We start from the raw sequence: 8,909 nt of genomic DNA, 5'->3' as shown, positions 1-8,909 counted from the left end.
CCTACTGTGGCCCCTAACTCTTGCTGCCTCTTTCCAGCTTCTTGCCTACCTTCTACCCATTTGGCAGATGTGAAGCTGAGGCTTATGGGAGTGTGGGGGGCAGGGTTGCATCTGGATAAAGGATCAAGTCTCTGGGAATTAAATACCCCAACTTCTTTAGGACCTCATCTAGTTATTCATGGGAGAGTGGAATGGAGATGGGGGTCTCTCTGGGAGGGAGGGGTGTAGGCTGGGCTGAGGTCAGCTGACTTTCCAGGGTGCAGGATAGGGTGGAGGAATGGTGGGATACTGATGAGCCAGACCCAGGCCTACTTTCTTAGAGCCTCTAGTGGGGTGATCATGAAGCCAGAACTAGCTCCCCAAGGACGGTGTTCTGAAGCATGCCTTAACTGACCAAGGATGGGGTGGGGCTCACTTATTATTACTGTTGTTATTATTATTGCCCACTCTTTATATATAATTTACTTATTCATTTATTGGTCTAGTGTGTATTTATTGAGCACCTACTGTGTGTCAAGCCCCACCCTTCTGGGAGTGCAGAAGTGAATCACTGACTCTGCCCCTGCTCTGGAGGCAGGCCCAGGGTAGAAACTCCACCCTCTTTCCCTGCCCCCTGGGGCCCTGAATGGGGCTTTCCCATTTTTTTCCTGGGGCTCTACCTCTCTTACCCCCCACCACCTGGTCCCATCCTAGCCTGTGTGTGTGGTTGTATGGGTGTGCGTGTGTGTGTGTGTGTGAAGTGCCCTTGATTAAGTGTATTAATAGTTAAACTCTCGCTCATAGCTGGAACTCACCAGACCACAAAAAGCCTCCCCAGTTACTCACGCGCTACTGCCCAACAAGAATATCCCACTCAAGTTTTTTTTGCTTTCTCTTACTTCCCCCTTTATTCCCCCCAACTCTGAGCCCACCTCCCAGGCTGCGGGCAATAAGAAAGGACTGCCCTCTCAAAGACCCAGGAATCTCCAACCATTCTACCTGCCCCCTAAAGTCAAAGGCAGTGTCAGCTGCTGGATGAGGCTGTGTGGGTCTAGTCTGTTGGTATGAGATGTGGGAATCTGGGTGGTTTGTGTGCTAATGACTCAAGACGTGTTTATCTGTGACTCTGTGTGTTGAATGTGTGTCTGTCTATCTTGGGGTGTGGGAGTCTGAGCATATGTATTTGTGAATCAGGACATGTGTTTGTGGATCTAGGAGTTTGTGTATGCATCGCATATATACCTGTGTGTTTGTGAACCTGAGCGCCTATATCTGAAAGTTGGATTTGTCCCTGTAAATCTAGGAATGTGTATATTGTGAGTTCTGTGTGCTTAGAATTTTGGAGAGGGTGTGTTCATGATTTGTGTATATCTGTGTGTTTTATATATGCTTGTAAATATCGGAGTGTCTCGCTCCCTGAGTGGTGTATCTGAATTGAGAAAGTGTGTGTGCCTCTGGGAGTGGCATATCTGAGCTGTGCTGACAATGGTCTATGTCTGTCTTTGGTGGCTGGTGTCTATGTTCCTTTTTCTTTCTGAGTCTCTCCCTCCCTGATTGAGGCCCTGAGTGTGTGAGTGTGTGTAATGTTGAACCTCTCCCACCCAGTCTTTCCCCTCCCCTGCCCTCCCTGGCAGTAACTGGGCAGCCTCCCCATCTGCCTGCCTGCTGGGAGTTTTGGAAGCCATGGAGGGAGACAGGCTGGGGCCGGGGTGACAGCACGTATCCACGGCGATGGCAGCCTGTGATTATGGGAATAAAAGGATTTTAAGGTCATGGGTTTATTTTTCTGTTTTGTGTTTTTCCCCCCTTTGCTGGAGCCATTGGCAGCAAAGGGCCATTGCTGTGTGTCTGCAGGTTGGGAGTCTGTCCCCCTGCAAGTGAACATGGATCTGCAGGGCTTTCCTGGGAGCATGAACACATGTGTGTACATGCATGAGTGGAGCCTGTGAGAGCGTGTGTTCCTATTTTCCTGCTCCCCATGGGAGAGTCCACAGGACTGTTCCCTGGGGGAGAATTCTCAGGAAAACTTCTTGTTTCTGGGTGTTTCATGGAGCTGGAACCCTGTAGTCCTGTGTGTGCTGAAGAGCTGTCTGGCCTCAATCTTTGCCCACCTGTCTCCCCCTCCCCGCCCACTCCCCCCATAGGGTGTCTCTGGCCAGAGACTGGCTAGGCCCAGTCACCTGGGCCAGGCCACATCTCGGGGTGTCAGTGCCCCTGGCCCTGCTCCAGCCCCTGTAATTGCATTCTGCCGCCTAATCCCCCGCCAGCTCAATTAGATCGCAAATTCTTCTTCATTTCCTGCCTCTGATGCTGGCCTCCCTCTGGGCTCACAGGGCCTGGGAGGGAGGGAGGGGATCTTGCCCCCTCTTCTGCCAGCACTGAGGGCTCTGGAGGTGGGGGTGATTAGTTCCTGGCACACTGGCCCTGGGGTGCTGGTTGCAGCCCTGGGGACCAACAGGACAGGGCTTTTTGGACCAGCCTCAGTATCCCCATGCTGGGGGAAGGGGCTTGTGTAATCTGGTACATGAGCTCTGGGTAGACCAGGCAGATCACTCTGGCCAGGCCCCTAGGCAGTGCCCTCACTGTGGGTCCCCACAGGCTCTGCCCATCTCCTGCTCCCAGAGCAGTTGCTGATGACCCCTGGCATAGCAGTTGTGACCTTGTTTTTGACCTTTTCTTGTTGGCTGTTCCAGGCACCAGTAGGATCACTGAGCTCCCCCCTACTGGGTCCTCCTAACCCCCTGCCTTGACCTTGCCTGGGCAAGTGTATTTGACCACTGGCTCAGGAGTCAGAGCTGGCTCCAAATCCTGGCCATGTCACTGCCTAGCTGGATATATGACCTTTGGTCCGTATGTGTTCTTTCTATGATCCTCAGTTTCCTTATCCCTGAAGTGGGATAATAAGAGTGCCTGCTTCACAAGGCTATTTTCAGATTAACACAGGGATGGCTGTGCAGTGCCCAGCACCAGTGGCTAACCCACAGTCAGCATTCAATAAAAGTTGGCTTTTATGGTGATGAGGACTTCATATCCCCCAGTGAAAAGGAAAAAAGAACACGTGGCTCATGGTTAGCATTTCTGTCTCCATTCTGCTAATTACCAGGTGTATGACCTTGGGTACATCACTTTGCCTCTCTGGATTTCTCTTCCCCATCTGTAAAATGGGACCGATAATGGGTCTGACCTCACAGGATTATCTGCATGCAGTTGCTTGGCCCCAGCTGCCCCTGCAGGTTTTCAAAGTATTACTTGTCCTCTTATTTCTTTCCTCGCACCAAGCCTGGGTGGGGTGCAGCTGGTGAAGGCACAGGCTCAGGGACAAGGGGACTGGCCAAGGTCATGAGGCTGATAATGGGACCTGGGTGGGTAGGAGGGCTAGGGGATGACCTGCTGGCTTGCTTGCCCCTTTACTCACTGGCTCAGCTGAGCTGTGAGGCATGGCCTTCCCTCCCGCTTGTCTCTGTGGAAAGTGGTGGCTTGGCTGATTTTTTTTCTGTAAAGGGGAAGCTGGATGTCTACCCCCTTCTTCCCCAGGAGGCGCCTGTGGCAGCGGCTGTGCTGACAGGCCTCCTGGCCCTCTTACTAGGGTGGCTGGCAGCTCTGGAAGGCCGGCTGCGTGCAGATCAGCCAGAGGGAAGAGGGAACCGCAAAGGTCCCCTGCCATCACTAATCCCTACGGTCCCTCCCACCCTCAGCCTGTCCTCCGTCTGGATGGAAAGACAGAAAGCAGCCACAGCAGGAGGAGAGCTGGGGGAGACTGGCTCTGCTCAGGAGGTGATGGAGGGCGACAGGCACGGGTTTGGGAGGGGGTCTGCTTCAGGGTCGCTCTATCTCCCTGGCTAGTCTCCTTATTTCTATGACCTCTGTCACTCATTGGCCTAGGGTCTTTAATATTTCATGGCCTTTGGAGCCGGCCCCCTGCCCCAGCGCACAGGCCCCCTTTGTCTGCCTGCTGCCCACCCCCCGCCCGGGGCATCCGTGTCGCTGAATTGCTGAATTACTGACCCCAAGGCTGCCTCTGCCTTCACCCAACCAGCCCTGACACCATCCCTGTCCCTCCTGACCTGCCTCCCCTGCACCTCTGCCTGTCACGCCCTCCATCTCTCCTGCTCATTCTCTCCCCTCCTCTCCCGTCTCTGACTATCTCCCTGCCCTTTCCCTCCATTTTCCTCTTTTGTTGGCCTCCTCCTTCCCAGCAGAACAGAAACCGCAGCAACTGGTGCGCCTGTCTGCCCCCCCTCCTGGGTCCACCCCTTCCTGCCCCCTCCCCCCAGCTGTGCTGGCCATGAGAGCTGGTTTTATTTATTTTTCTGTTTGTTTGGGAAGAGGGCAGTGGCAGTTCTGGGCCCTGGCTGCTGCGCTCTGCCTAGAGCAGCGGGCAGGCGGGCTGTACTGGCCTCCCAGGAATGTGGCCGGGACGCCCCGCGCTATATTTACTTCTCTCCAGCTGCTGGCCCCAGCAGGGCAGAGCCAGGCCTGCCCGGTGGCCCCGGGGGAGCCCTGTACCCACCCTCCCCTGTCCAGCAGACCCCACATGGCCCTTGGGCCCACTGTTCTCTCTCTTCCCCATGACCTCCCTTGACCTCCTTGGACTTGCCCCGTCTGCCAGCAGGAACTCTCACGTGCTGTGCCAGGACAGGCATGAAGTGCGGGCGCTGGGGCCTGATTCGTGTGGGACAGCACCTGGCAGCCTCCACACCTCCACCTAGGGGCCTAGCCTAGGCCTGTAATCTGGTGGTCAGAACTATGCAAAGCATCTTCCCGGGCCTCTCCCTACCGGGCCTGGTCCTTGCTTTTGCCATGATCCCCTCGGCTCTGCTATGATCACTGCCAGGGGCTGGGTAGGGTAGGGTGGGGGGCCTGAGCCGGCGTCAGCAGCTGCGTTCTGTTCACTGCTACCCCGCTTCCCACGTAACCTGCTGGACCTCCCAGGTTTCCCATGTAGACGCATTCATATGCATAACTAAGTTCTTGCACATACATGTGCAGCACACATGAACACATGATGGAGTGTACCTTCCTTGGAGGCAGGGCCATGCCTCTTGTCATTGAGTCTCTCATTCATCAGATGCTTATGGGATTTACTGAGCCCGCTCCTTGCCAGCCTTGCAATGGGATGTGGCAGTGATTCCTTCCTGTACCCCCAGTGCCTGGCACCAGCTAAGTGTTTGAAGAGCTTTAGCTGCTGCTCTAATCAACTGCTGTCCCCCAATTATTACTGTAATGATCATAATAGGTCGTAACAATGGTGATGACAATGGCTAACCCATCCTAAGCCCTTCCTGTGGGCAGGCACTGTGTGAACAGCTTTCTAGCCTTCACTTCCTTGAATCCTCACAGTAGGCCAGTGATTTGGGTGCTGTTAGCATTCCCATATACAAATGAGGAAACTGAGGCTGGAGAGTTTATGACTTGCCTCAGGACTTGCTGCTGACGAGTGGGATTGGGTCCTGGCTGAGCCCTTGACTGGCTATAAACACCAAGAGGACAGCCAGGGTTGGTCTCTGTGTGGTGGTCCACACTGCCTGGCACACAGCAGGCACTCCGTAAATGCCTACTGAATACAGGCCGTGCTCTCTTTCCTTCTTGAGGCCCCCAGACTCCTGGCAAGGGGCCTGGCATCTGGTGGGAAGATGGGCTGATTGGCTAGTTGGGTGAATGAAAGAATGAATTAATGAATGACCAGGTGATTGGCTGTGGAATTGAGTGTTCTCAAGGGACACCAGAATGGGAGATGTGCTTATGCTGGTGATCAGAATGGTCTGTGGAAACCCACTGGCCCTGTAGAGGATTCTGGAAAGTGAGCTTGGGGGGCAGGGCTGAGAGATGCAGCCAGAGACCCGTAGGCTGCTGAGGCTGAGCCCTTGGGGCAGGTCATGTCTTCTCCCTGGACCTCAGTTATTCCATCCATCAAATGGGCTTGGGAACCTTGCCCTGGCTGGCTGCCAGCTGGCCTGGGAGCCTGAGAGGTGAAGGGACTGTGGTGGGAAGGAGGAAGCAGTGGGTGGTGAAGACAGGAAGATGAAGCGTGGAGCTTGGCTTGGAACCTGAGAAGCAGGGAGACCAGCCCTGACCTGACGCCCGTCCTCCCTCTGAGCTACAGGGTGAGGGTGCAGGCTCACAAACCCCTACCCACCCACTTTTGCTCTGGCAAGGGCTGGGCTTCCTGACAGCTGCAGCATCAGTGGCTGCGTGTGCCACGAGGTGGTGGCCTGTCCTCCAGGACTAGACCAGCTGTATCCCCAGGCTTATGACCCCCACGCCCGCCCCACAGCCTCACGTCCATTTCCTGTTGACCCTGATGGGAGAGCCCAGCCCCTCTCCTGCCTGACCCACCTCCCCCAAAGCTAGATAGGAAATTGGTTAGCTGGGCGCATAGCAGCAGGTAGGAGCGGGCTTGGCCCCCCTTCTTCCAGGCAGCGTCCGTTCTTGGTGGCCTAGAATTTTAAGTCACAGGAGTCTAAAATCATGGAATACTTGGAGCTGAGGGATTCTTGTCAGGATTCTTGTCGTGTTGGGATTCCAGAATCACAGAACCACGGGCTTTACTGCTGGAAGGATGCATGAATGGTCATGTTTCAATCTTGTTTGATGCTAGGAACATTGAGGATCTGAGGGGAGGGGCTTCCCTGTGGTGCCCTCAAGTGACATGAGTACATACCTTAGACAGAAACCCAGTTCTGCCTCTGGTCTACCCCTCTTTGTAGATGAAGCCGGCTCGGGGAGTGGGCTGTGTGGGCCCAGTCAGGCAGCACGGGGATGCGGCTGGCCTGCAGGCGCAGGAGGGGTCCTCACGGCAGTGCCTGCCCGCCCGCTGCCCACGCTTCCCCAAGGCACCAGTGTGAGGAGGAAATGCAGGCTGTTGCTTCCAGCGACAGCCGGCAGGGCCGGGCGGCTTCCCAGCTCCCCCTCTGATTCACGGCTGCCTGCAGCTCCCCCCTCCCCTGGGGGCCTCAGCAGCCCCATCTGTGCAATGGGGAGAGGAGGCTTTACCCCACAGTCTAGCGTCACAAGGACAATACGGTTGGGATTCTTTTTAAGACCACCCTTACGCTGTGGGAGAGTTGGGCGAGGAGTACTGAATAGCCAGCTGGGCATTTGGACCCAGAGCACTGAGAAGTTCTGCTTGGAGTCGTCCTAATGCCTCCAGTAGCCTGGGAGGCTGAATGGGTTCCTGGGGCAGAAAGTGTGGCAGGTGGGAAATGATAGAGAAGGGCCCTGCAGACAGAGTCTCCTTCAGGAAGAACCCTGGATGGGAGACCTAGCTCACTGGGCTCTCTCCTGGCCTCGGTACACCCATCTGCAAAATGGAGTGTGTCATTCCATGAGGTCATTCATTCATTGTCTGCTCTGTGCCTGGATATGTGCTGGGTACTGGGGATGCTGAGGCAAGTAGTGGGGAGAGGAGGGGTGTCCTTGGCGTATGATTTGGCTAAAGGGGTGACTCTGGGAGAAGGAATGAGTGTGGTGCCGGTGGGGGGAGATAAGGGGCTGGCCAGCGAGGCACAATGTCCAGCGGAAAATCCCAGCTGTTCTCAGGAAGTGTTTCCTCCACTGGTCCCCGGGGAGGGAGGCGAGGCAAGCAGGAAGGAGGATAGTTGGGGCAAACAAGGCCCCCAGCCAGTCGGATGGAGACGTCCCAGGCCTGGCAGCTGGGCAGGTGTGCCCCTCACACTGCAGGAGGGCTGGAACACAGCCCCCCCACGCTCTGGGGCTGGGCCTGTGGTGGCGGGCCGGGCTGCGAGGAGGGGCCGGGCCATAGTCCAGATTTCAAAGCCTTCCCGGGGGGCCTCACGGTGCCCTCCGCCCTGTCCTGAGCTGCCACCGCAGGAGCGGCAGATGCTGTTTCATCGGCTGAGGCGAGTGGGAGGCCTCCGGAAGGTCCTCCTGGGAGGTTCCGGGGGGCAGCGGGGGCGTCAGCAGCTGCCGCCCAGCCAGGGCTGGCTCATGGTGGCCTCCCAAGTCCCTCAGTTCCCCCAGGCCTGGGGGCCGGGGCTGGTGCTTCGGAATTGAGACCGGTTCCTCCCGCCTTCACTCCCCCTACTGCCCACCAAGCTTCTTGGCTCTGGCCCCCCTCCCATTCCTGGCTGCGTCTGCAGAGCCCCCGGGGGAAGGCAGGGGAGGAGGCGCAGCGGGCTCAGAACAGCGGGTGCCCGTGCAGCCAAGTATTTGCGCGAGCTGTCAGAGACAGACAGGCATGTGGGGAATTTGGTGCGTGTGGGGCTGGGGGAAGCAGCCGGGTGGGCAGGCAGGCAGGAGGAGGGAAGCTGGGGCTGCCTCCCCCGCCTGTTGAACCCTGCAGAGACCACCATTCTCCCCAGCCCGGGCCAGAAGGTGCATCCGGCACCTTCTTCCTGCCTGAATCAGTAGAGTGGGAGGAGTGGGACCGGGACCCCGGCTGATGACGGTGCTGACACTGGGGAAGGGGTGCCCTGTTGAGGGCCGGAGCCTGGGAGAGGCTGTCTGGTGGAGTGTGGAGCCAGGCAGGAATCCGGGTTGTGCCCAACTGTGGCCTGCAGGAAATAGCAGCTGTCATGCTCCTGCGTCTCCCCCCACCCACAGCCTGGCACGACTTGTTTCCTGGCCAGGGTCCGGCTGAGGCAGGTCGGAGGAGCCTGGTATTGCCCAGCCTGGGCAAGGAATAGGCAGGGTGAAGGGGGCCATGTTTATAAGCCTGAAGGTACTTGGGGTGCTGGGGAGGGCTCCCCCAGGCTTTCTTTTGCTGAAGCAGGCTGGAGTCATTTTGAAGGAGGGGACCTCAGCCCCTGCCTCCCTGGACAAAGACCCCAATTTAGTCACCTTTGTCTTCTCTCCGATAGTTCCTGTTAGGCAGATCAGGGCCTAGAGCTGAGTAATACTTGATGTTTCCTAGCTGAGAGCCCAGAGAGGGACATACACTGGCCCAGGGTCACACAGTGGGCTCCCTGGCC

At 56.8% G+C, this 8,909-nt stretch overlaps 1 protein-coding gene across 3 annotated transcripts in view; it reads left to right on the top strand.

The window, feature by feature from the left end:
• Positions 1-8,909, top strand: part of CXXC5 (CXXC finger protein 5) — a 33,921-nt gene that overhangs the window by 3,163 nt on the left and 21,849 nt on the right. The gene's annotated exons all lie outside the window — the stretch shown is intronic.

The sequence above is a fragment of the Balaenoptera physalus genome (assembly GCF_965194825.1).
Source record: "Balaenoptera physalus genome assembly, chromosome: 3".
Lineage (NCBI taxonomy): Eukaryota > Metazoa > Chordata > Mammalia > Artiodactyla > Balaenopteridae > Balaenoptera > Balaenoptera physalus.
The sequence above is the reverse complement of the archived record's forward strand: the minus strand, read 5'-3'. Positions and strand labels throughout refer to the sequence as shown.